Source organism: Manduca sexta, chromosome 24, assembly GCF_014839805.1.
Source record: "Manduca sexta isolate Smith_Timp_Sample1 chromosome 24, JHU_Msex_v1.0, whole genome shotgun sequence".
Taxonomy (NCBI): domain Eukaryota; kingdom Metazoa; phylum Arthropoda; class Insecta; order Lepidoptera; family Sphingidae; genus Manduca; species Manduca sexta.
The window spans coordinates 17,127,353-17,139,020 of NC_051138.1; the positions used below are offsets into that span (position 1 = coordinate 17,127,353).

The 11,668-nt window shown below is 39.9% G+C and overlaps 1 non-coding gene across 1 annotated transcript; it reads right to left on the reverse strand.

Moving 5' to 3' along the window:
• Positions 1-866: 866 nt before the first annotated feature.
• On the reverse strand, positions 867-940 carry Trnan-guu. The gene has a single exon. It is a non-coding gene; the product is annotated as a tRNA-Asn (tRNA).
• Positions 941-11,668: the final 10,728 nt, after the last annotated feature.

Here is an 11,668-nt window from a genome sequence, read left to right on the forward strand (position 1 = left end):
TAATTTTTGGTTACTTGCTTGTCTGTTTACTTATTTATTTTTACGAGATCGTGAATTTATATCTCAATCGATATTATCTTGAAGCCCAAAGTTTGGGAAGCGCAGGCCCAAGACACAAAGGTATGTAGTGGCAGGACGTGCGCTACCAACAATGACATCATGGCGATTACTGGACTATTGCGTCAACAAACACTACCGCTCTGGTGTGGGCCCATTTACCTTCCGAACGTTGTGAAACTCTTACTAGAACTCTTGCAGTCCGGGAGTCGGTCTGGCAGTGGCGAAGGGTGAAATTTTCGAGAAAGGAACCCGACACAACATATAATACCTATGCTATAAATGTAGTCTGCAAATTGTTCTAATGATAATTAGATTTTACATAAAATACAAAAGGAAACGCGGCAAGAATTATACGGACCCTTAGCCACTGCTGTCTGGTGAGCTCTTTGACTATCTCTACTGACAAATATATGTGATCCGGTTACAAGGATAGTTTTTATTGCGTGATCAATTTAATATTATAGAGTGAAGAACGCCGTACAGTTATATGTGTATTGAAGTTTTGGGTGGTATCCCACTGTCAAAAAAGTTGTGAAGGAAAATGTTTCACATTAACATGATCAACTGTTAGATGGGCTGTTAGTTGCATATTGTTAACGCGTACAATAGGATCATTTCTATTGAAGGCGCAATACTTCCCGCGTGGTATGAATTTTTTTAAGAGTAGCGATAATCTTATTCATCTGGCGCTCTTGGTCGTAACCGTAATTATAATTAAATAAGTATTATTTTATGGATAGGATTATGATTTATGTACGAATTCAAATTTCGAAAAAGAAAAAAAATTTTTTAGTTAAAAATAAAAACGCCCCCGGGTGGGCTCGAACCACCAACCTTTCGGTTAACAGCCGAACGCGCTAGCCAATTGCGCCACGGAGGCGATGACGATATTTATCAAAAAATACCACCGTTTTCTTTTTATATTTTATTATCTGTATCTATGTATAGGTTTTAAATGCCTGACACCTGATAGTGAGTCATGTAGAGTCAATAAAATGTTACCAACGACCAAAGAGGGCTTTAGAAACTCTATCGGTTGGCTATTGATTTTTAAAATCACCTGATAAAAATTGACCCTCCAATAATTAATTATAACCTAACCGATTACTAAAGAAATATATTGAACCATTTTAATTACTCAGCTGTATTTTTCTCTATAATAATGTTCCAAGGAAGGCTAAGCGCGCCTCTGGCGGGGCCTGCGCACGCGCCGCCCAATCTAATTAACGCTCCGCTGCGTCGATGATTAAACTATAAACACGCGATGCACTCGACATGGACCTCCGGTATTTTGGCATAGATATTAACAAACTGAAACCATTTTATCAGAAGCTAGATATCACACTCTACTCCATAACTATTGTGTTAAAAAAATAAAATCAGGACGGCATAATTGTGTCAACTGGCGAGAAATAATCATCTCACGTCAGTCGATAACTACACACCAGTTCACTTTCAACCACGAGCAATAGTAATATTGAATACCTAACTGGATGGTGAAAGATGTTAAAAAATGTTACCGTAGAAGTTTCTTGAGAGTCCGACTGTGGAGTCCCGATCAGCCCATCATTATCAGCCACATTAAGTCAACCCCTAAAGAATCCCAAATGGACCTGTGAAAAGCGGCTCGCATTCAGCGTGTTCGTGCGATATTTAGAAAGTCATCTGTCTAATGACAGCGGGCTGACATCATTTTAGAAACTGTGGGGGGAACGTCACGTTCCATATAGACGGCATTAGGTGCTAAGTAGTCGCTTAACAATGCTAAGAATATAATTTACTACTAAAAGCAAACTAGAAGCTAAACTAAACTACGAACCGTATGCACGACTTTTGACTGAATACAACTTACTTCCTTTAGAAAAAAGACTAATGCTTCTTCAGATGATGACGCTTTACGACTTATGACACAATAACTTGGATTGTATATATCTAGCCAACAAAACGGGTGTTATAGTTTCTTATATTTAGATTTATAGGCGCGATTATTAGTTCGCGACTGCTTCGTGGCGTGCGCACGCGGATGAACGTACAGCGAATCAGTAGAATAAGCAGATGTTATTATCCCAAATAATTAAAACAAAAAAGAACATTGGAGTCATGTGACCAGTCCCGGATCTAGGGGGGGCAAGCCGGGTCCATGCCCCGGGCGGCAAATTCTAACTTGGCAGACGAATATCCAAGTCATCATTAACGCAAATCTGACTAATGACACGTCCAGTACATTAAACACATAAATTATTTTCCGCGGGGCCCGAAATGATGATGACAACGGTAAAAATATAGGTGGATGGAGGCGGCATTTTCCAGATTTTGTCCCATCTTGAAAAACATAAAGATTCGGGGCTGCATGTGACCTAACACCCAAAATTATCTGTACGTCAATAGACCAAGCGCATCCGCCAGAAATTGCGCGCATTCACTTTGATTAAAAACGATAACTACTGAAAAATCTTAAATGTCACTTTTTAGTCAAGTTAATAATGCGTCACCTATTAAATGCGTGTTGATTAGGAGGTGTTAATCATAAATCGATATGAATATGTAAAACGTTACAAACAAAAAATAATGTAGTCATCTTTTTGTCAATAATTGAAAAAGTTATGCCATATTATATTAATCGACTGTCGATACTAAAAGCTCATCCTTAGTATTGAGCATGAACTTAACGAGTGATCCTTTTAACAAAGTAAATAATTTTACTTTTGTATGCCGGCACAGCGGAACAATTAACAACTGTACAAACAATATACAACCACTTTCTTTATACAATTTTAGCAAATTATAATTATAATATAGGTAATGAAAAATTTTAGTTTACAAGAGGGTTATATTGTTCCTTTTTATTTAAACTTTATATACAGTAGATATATACACTATACAGGTGGACTTAATGCCTGAGGCATTTTCTAACAGTCAACCTTTTGATGATGCGGAGATGAGACAGTGTGAGTGTAAGTATATAAAAAAAAATAAGATAATACATATATTATATAAAACATACATTCTACATAAACACAGGTACACTTATACGATAAAATATATACTTAATATAAAAATATAATTTCCAGAGACATTTATGTTTGTGAATCCGCTATTGGCGAAAAGCATCCGATATTTAGATGTGAAAGTGAACCTGTTAGTGGACGTCCTGAATGGTCGCTAAGTAGTATAAATATCTTTTTAATTCGTACATTCTTCTGATATTTTTTTCAGTCCCAGTTAACCTGCATCCAATACTTATAAATATTTGTGTTCAATGTTTTGTCTTGTAACTATGGAATCAACTCGAGAAACGAAGTGACAAAACAATTAAACACTTATTAATAGTAAGTATTCGTCTCATTAAAATCACATTATTTTCTTTCTGTTTTTTATTTGAATTTTTTTTTTCTTCTCATTCTAAATTTTGTTTGTACATTTATAAATAAAAAAAAAATATGTCTATGCATATCTATTACAAATGTAAGCACTATTTTAAACATATCATTGTTAAGTTAATTGTATAATATGTTTGTGTTCGCATTGTTAATGTCCCTAATTAATAATTAATAAGTAATAAGTTTACAGTGAAAGCAAAAGGTCTACATAAGTACTGCCTAGTTCCCTGAAGCGTCATGACATGCCCCATACACAATTATCACAATAAAGTATCTAAAAACTCAACAATGCATATCTAGCCACAATAGCACATTAGCACTCCACAGCACCGATCGGATAACGACGCCTAATGTACCAACAATGGATAAAAAACTAAAAAAAAACGATCAAAAGATGTCCTACACATCACGCATCTGACAAATTCCCAACAACAATATAGGGTTAAATGGATAATGCTTGACAAATTTATTTAAATTTGTACAGAAAATAAAATACGATGGAAAAACGGACCGTATTTCTAAAACAGTAAGGTTGATGTCTAGTTTTGTTGTTGTCATCACACGTAAGGTAAAAACACCTATTGTCGATAGGCAAAGGGGCACGGCGCGGTACGTTTGAAGCCGGCTCGGATGACTCAATCGCGCGGGCTTTGCGTCCGCGCCGACCGTCGATTCACTCCCACACACCGCCCTATTCTGATCCGATTCGTTTTACATCGATTGTTGGCCCATGATTTTTTGTTATCTGCAAAACCTAGCGATTATTATACTTGTTAAGTAATAAAAAGCGCCACTGGTAAATTTACCTTAAGAGATTTAGCAAATAATACTCAAAAGAGCAAGTGAATGATCTTATAGTTAATGTTTACCACTACGCAGTGATGTAATTTCAGAAGATTCTTAAATTTGTTGCCCATGATAGGACTGACCAAAAGATAAATTGAAAATATGCTACAAGTTGAGTTAATGATACCGGCCCTATTTACTGTATTATAAACTGTGTTATTTATTAAACAATAACAAACACAAACATACAGACATTGGCATACCTATTTTCAATATTACTTTGACTACAAAAATCATTTTCATTATTGCAAGTTATATATAATAGAACACGGTTTTCTAACCCTTACAGAATACAACCTCCGAAGTGTTTGTATAACATGAAACACGTTATAAAGTCGCCGGTCGCTTATACCCGTGTAGGAATAATTGCTCGGCATAAATCAACCGAGCGTCGACAGCTAACGCGACCACAATAGGCACTTTTACCCTAATAACATATTAATATTACATAATTCCAATTCTGAGTCAACTATTGTTTGAATATTTGAAAACTTTACGCCAATAAATTGGTATTTATTGTTCTTCGGAACTTTTGAAGTGATTCGAATACTTATAGTGAAATACATTTCCTTACGAAAAATTTGCTTTTGTTTATTTGATTTACTCTTAAGATTTTACTTTTATAGCAGGAAAAGGTTTTACTGTAAGAATAGATAAGATTTCCTTTTATTAGTCCGCATTATTCATATAAATTCAAACACGTAGTTTTCCAGGTCCCGTAATGGGTTTTTCTTTAATAGAACGAGATCAACAAGGACTACAGATAAACTGATGATTACGCCGCGCGGTAATGTCGACTTACAAATATCTTCATGGGTAATTTTCACAATATCCTGGGAAATGTTAACGATAAATATTTTTTTGGTTGCAAAGTATATCAAAACAGAAAGTTACCGGTTACCAGTCGAAACAGATGAAGCAGTGGCATATGAATATGTAGTCACGAATGCCAGAGAACCACTTAGTAACTTCTCACTTCTAATGATCTGTTCACAAACCTTCGCTTTTGCTTGACGCGCTCAAACCATCAGTGTATAACCATCGGTTATTTTTACAAAGCCTCTTTCATTCCCCCAGTGTAACCAAATAACACGTAACTTTGATCCTTCATACGAGGTGATCCTCCTCGACGCGACCATTAAACCGGAAAACGCAAATTATACAACAAAGACGTAACACATCTGCGCAGGCGCATCCAATGAAATCGCCGCCATCTTGAACTTCAGCCTCGGCGCGACGAGCTTGAGCAGATTTATTAATATGAGATATAGTTAATAAGTGCAAAGGATGCGGCCAAGCGGACAAATCCGGGTTGAGTGTCGTCAGGTTACCATCATTTGGGGATTTTAGTTACATTCTACATATAGAGTCAACGTTGCATAAGTTTACTGTATCTACTGCATTTCAGTCAAGTAGCAACGCATCAAAGACTGGATTTAAAAAAAACTTCAAACGAGATTTTTATATTCACACAGCTACAGCATAAACTAAACAAGTAGGAACGACCAGTTAGGTGAACCTGTGTTTACTCCTCTCAAGTAATGCATATATTCCCTTAGACTCCACTTAATAACTCACACTTATCCTCCTACGTCGATGTTACTCAGAATTTCGTCCATTAGTAATAAAAATTCACCAACAACCGTACGTATTACATCATAAAAATTCCAATTTAGTTGCCAAGCAAAATAATTATGTTTATGTAAAGTCCTTGTAAGTGACATAACAACGTAAAACCCTAGAGGAAAATTTCTCAAGGTCAATTAAGGTGCAAAATTTATCTAAAACTTCATTTTGTTAATTAATTTTATTTCCTATGCAATGTTCGTGATCGTTCACTAATTTCCTTTATTTTGGGGGAAACACAGATATACAAATTATTTATACCATATTTCCTGTAATTTGTAATTATTTTATAAATATATTCAAGGAATTTAAAGGTTTATCAATACCTATTTTCCTAATGAACAATTACACTTAACATAGTACATTCCCATAGTTTCTTTATCAAACACATTCGTTTTATATTATAAGCATGAATATAATTAAGTAAAACCAACTTTCGGTCACACAGCACAGATAAGAAACTTTTTTATGCGGAAGTCTTGTAACATTTGATTATTTTCACAAATTACGATATGACCGTATTTTGGCGTAGGGGCGTGACGACCCCCACCGCTCACTAGTGGTGCTCACTACCACTAGTGCAAGTAGTCCACCGACTAATGGCGGTAAAACCATTCCAACACGGCGGAAGGAAGTGACAAGACACAAGACGGGCAGCAGCGTCTTGTGATGAGACTTCCGCCACTGCGATCGCCAACCCGCCTGCCAAGCGTGGCGATTACGGCAAAACCCCTATGGTAAGGCCACATAAAAAACCGGCCCCTAGTCCCCGGCGGCCCCGCTATTCCTGGCTACGGTAGCGGTCATGGTAACGGCGGGGCAAGGGGTGCTAAGAATCCCCGGCAGAGACCAGGCTACCACAACCGACGAAAACTGGCCCTGGCAACATATAACACGCGCACACTGCGGACCGACGAGAAGTTAGTCGAACTGGAGGAAGAAGTGAGCAGGTTACGGTGGGACGTTATAGGATTATCTGAAGTCCGAAGGCAGGGAGAGGACTCGATAATCCTCAAGTCAGGTAACCTGTTCTATTTCCGGGAGGGCGACCAGCAGTCCCAAGGTGGTGTCGGGTTTATCATCCACAAGTCCCTCGTAAACAACGTCGTGAAGATCGAGAGTGTGTCGGCAAGGGTGGCGTACCTGATACTCAGAATCACCAAACGGTATTCGCTGAAGGTTATTCAGGTCTACGCCCCGACCTCGGCACACTCCGATGATGAGGTGGAGGCTATGTACGAGGATATATCTCGGGCTATACATAGCTCCCAGACCTACTTCACCGTTGTTATGGGGGACTTCAACGCGAAACTGGGCACACGTAGCGGCAACGAGCTGAAAATGGGGAAATTTGGGTATGGGCAACGGAACGCGCGGGGTCAGCTGCTGGCCGACTACATGGAGAGGGAGGGACTCTTTATGATGAACTCCTTCTTCAAAAGCGTAGTCAGCGCAAGTGGACCTGGCTGAGTCCCAAGGGTGCTACCAGAAATGAAATTGACTTCATCATGTCGACCAAACGGCGTATATTCAATGATGTCTCTGTGATCAATGCGGTGAAAACCGGGAGTGATCACCGAATGGTAAGAGGCACATTGAATCTTAACGTATCGCTTGAGAGGTCTCGACTGATGAAGTCCATGCTCCGACCAGCATCTGCCCATATCAAAACCCCGAGAGCTTTCAGCTCGAACTCCGGAACCGCTTCGAGTGCTTAGGTGAGTGCGTAGATGTGGATGAGTATAGCAACAGGCTCGTGAAAACTGTCCAGACGACTGGGTCTAAGTTCTTTAAGACCCAGCGTCCAAAAAGAACTCAAAAGATCTCAGATCCCACCCTACAGCTCATGGTAGAAAGACGCAAGATGGTCCTGCAGTCTTCTGGTGACGTGACAGTCTGCCGGAGGCTCAATCGACAGATCTGTAAGTCCCTGAAACGTGATATACGCCAATTCAACACTAAATGTGTTGAAGAGGCTATTGAGCGGAACAGGGGCTCTAAGGTGTTCGCCAGGGATCTGTCCATTGGGCAAAGCCTGCTGACCAAACTGAAGACCGAGGACGGCAGGATTATATCTTCCCGACCGGAGCTCATGGGTGAGGTAGAGAAGTTCTACGGACAGTTATACACGTCAACACGACGACCTGTTTGCAGTGCGGCCACAGATCCAAGAGCCCCACTAATCCGACACTATACCGAAGACATCCCGGACATCGACCTGTGCGAGATTAGTATGGCTCTCGGGCAGCTGAAAAACAACAAGGCTCCGGGTGATGACGGAATAACAGCAGAGCTTCTAAAAGCGGGCGGACAGCCAATATTAGAGGCTCTCCAAAACTATTCAATTCCGTCATTCACGAGGGTACCACGCCCCAGGCATGGCACAGGAGCGTGGTGGTGCTCTTCTTTAAAAAGGGCGATAAAACCCTTAAATAAAGAATTACAGACCCATCTCGCTCCTGAGTCACGTCTACAAGCTGTTCTCGAGAGTCATCACGAATCGTCTTGCTAACAGTCTCGATGACTTCCAGCCTCACGAACAAGCCGGATTCCGAAAAGGCTATAGTACCATAGACCATATACACACGCTGCGGCAGGTTATACAGAAGTCCGAGGAGTATAACCGGCCCCTCTGTCAAGCGTTTGTGGACTATGAGAAAGCCTTCGATTCGATCGAGACCTGGGCAGTGCTTCAGTCTCTCCAGAGGTGCTAAATTGACTATCGGTATATTGAAGTGTTGAAGTGCCTATACGAAAACGCCACCATGTCAGTCCGCCTCCAGGATCAGTACTCGAAACCTATCCAGCTACAGCGTGGCGTGAGACAGGGAGATATAATATCTCCGAAACTGTTCACCGCTGCACTGGAAGACGTCTTCAAGCTTCTGGACTGGAGAGGACTCGGCATCAACATCAACGGCGAGTATTTGACTCACCTTCGATTTGCCGACGATATCGTAGTCATGGCTGAGACCCTAGAAGACCTTAGCGCAATGCTCGATGACCTCAATAGCGTTTCCCAACAAGTGGGTCTCAGAATGAACATGGATAAGACAAAAGTCATGTCTAACCACCATGTCAGACCCACCCCTGTCAAGATAGGAGACGCTACACTTGAAGTTGTCGACGAGTACGTCTACCTGGGACAAACAGTCCAATTAGGTAGGTCCAACTTCGAGAAAGAGGTCACTCGTCGAATCCAACTCGGCTGGGCAGCGTTCGGGAGGCTCCGACACATCTTCTCGTCCCGAATACCGCAGTGTCTCAAGACGAAAGTCTTTGACCAGTGTGTGTTGCCAGTGATGACATATGGAAGTGAGACGTGGTCGCTCACTATGGGCCTTGTCAGAAGGTTGAAAGTCACTCAGAGGGCAATGGAGAGGGCTATGCTCGGAGTTTCCTTGCGGGATCGAATCACAAACGAGGTGATCCGCAGGAAAACCAAAGTAACCGAAATAGCCCTTAGAGTTGCGAAACTCAAGTGGCAGTGGGCAGGGCACATAGCTCGTAGAACTGATGGCCGTTGGGGCAGAAAAGTTCTGGAGTGGCGACCACGAACCGGGAGACGCAGCGTAGGCAGGCCCCCACGAGATGGACCGACGATCTGGTCAGGGTCGCCGGAGTCCGATGGATGAGGGCGGCCCAGAACCGGTCCCTGTGGCGCTCAATGGGGGAGGCCTATGTCCAGCAGTGGACGACTCAAGGGCTGAAATGATGATGATGACGATATGACCAATCAATAATTAGGAATTTCCACTAGACAGGAAGAAAGTCTCTATTAATTATAATACGTGGCGCCCCTACACATATTGCAATAAAGACGCAGTGTAAGCTCATCAACATCCACACATACAAAAACACAGACACGCACGCACACACGCACGGCACAATATTCACGCGCTATTACACACAACCCTTCACGTACCAAATAATCTACAAGCACGGATTATACCAACAAAAAATTAAAAAGTACTTAAAAACGCTTAAAAATTATGTTTCCGACGTTACTTTCTGTGAATTTTTGATCTTCCTAATCGGATTTTTAGGAACTTTTGTTAATTCTATTGTGAGATTACACGCGGAGTTAGTCGGGTATAGGCAACAGTCAGTTTGGTTTGCCTCAAACTCTCTACTACACGTAATGTGGTTAAATAAATATGAATATATTTTCATTGTAATAAATATATTCCTCATTATTACTGAAATTCTTTTTTACCTTTTTATACATATTTTTTTTTGAAAAAACAATGCATGTAAAAATATTAAAAAATCAATCACCCTCTCATGGCGAAGCTCAAGACCCACTCCACCGGCGACTAGGAATTTAAAGTGTGGAAATTTCCTCACAATGCGTGCCGTGTCCAGCAATACTACTTTTGCATCTGGTCTCTGACCTAACAAGAAATTGAAAACTTCTGAAGATGTTGGTCGGGGCTCTTTGTTATCTATGCTTGCGTAGGAACGACAATCGGAACAATAATTGTAGAGTCCGCAACCCAGATATACGTAACCTCATATGCCAAGTCTAAATATTTAAACATTATTTTTTCGGCCTTAACAAAGTTATCGTCATGCGGAATGGTAACATCAACATCATCATTGTAACAATTGTTAAAAGTATTAAAGTATATAAAAGAAATATAAGAAGTGCCTCATCAATGAACAATCAATCAATATTTTACGTGTTAAAACTTTTGTTTCGTTGAGTGAAATGATTTAGTGTAACAAAGAAATTGATAGTTTCCTGCCAATTTTTGGTTAACACTATGGTGCTGTGATTGGCTAAAACACATATTAATAACGATTATTTGTAAGAGGTTTAATCGATCCATTCTTATTCATAACAATAATTCTAAATAATTTATTATTTGACCTTGAACTTTGAATCTTTTCAGCGTCCTTCGAGTTGAATATCTGGTGATATAAAATCTCGTACTTTATTAAAACAAGTCGGCATTATTCTGGAAAAAGTTGAACGACGCTAACGTCTCCCATCAGTTGACATTATCTACAATTCTCAGTACTATAATTCCGGTCACGTCCGAAGTAGGGCAATTTCCCCGCCAGCATCAAAAAAATCCAATACTCCCAAAAATTGTAAATGTATTTTGTTAAACAAATAAGTATAGTTTTTGCATAAAAAAATACTTTTACATTTAATATGATGCCTTTAAATATACGGATAATTGAAATACAAAAAAACTCATCTTATCGCGTGTCAACAAAAGTGGGCATCGTCCATTTGGCAACGATGTAGTACGAAAAGCTAAATGTTATAAACCGCATCGGTATTGTCATTACAAAGCAATCCATCTACGAGTCGACATCGCAACGATGACGGGCCCATGTTTGTTTTATCGATTAATTAATAAATCGAGTTCCCTATCCACCGATCGAGATATAACATCGATACAAGCCGCCTCTCTAATTGACTCCAGCCGCCAAAAAGATAAAATAACAAACGATCGTGGACTCAACGACACTCGATATTGAACCTTATGTCTTTATTTTAAACCTTACGAAGTGAAAAAAGTAAAAAGGCCCGACCGAACACTAAATGCCAAGCATTTACCTGTCAAATTAATAAAAAAAATAAATAGTGTATGGTGTATGGGAATCGATACGTTTTTGATTAATGGAGTCTAAACTAGATTATGTTGGACGAATGGAGTGATGGATTTTTTGCGATTATAAATGAATGGGTAACATTATATCGGCTGCATTAATCTGAAGCAATGGTTTGAAGGCTACACTAG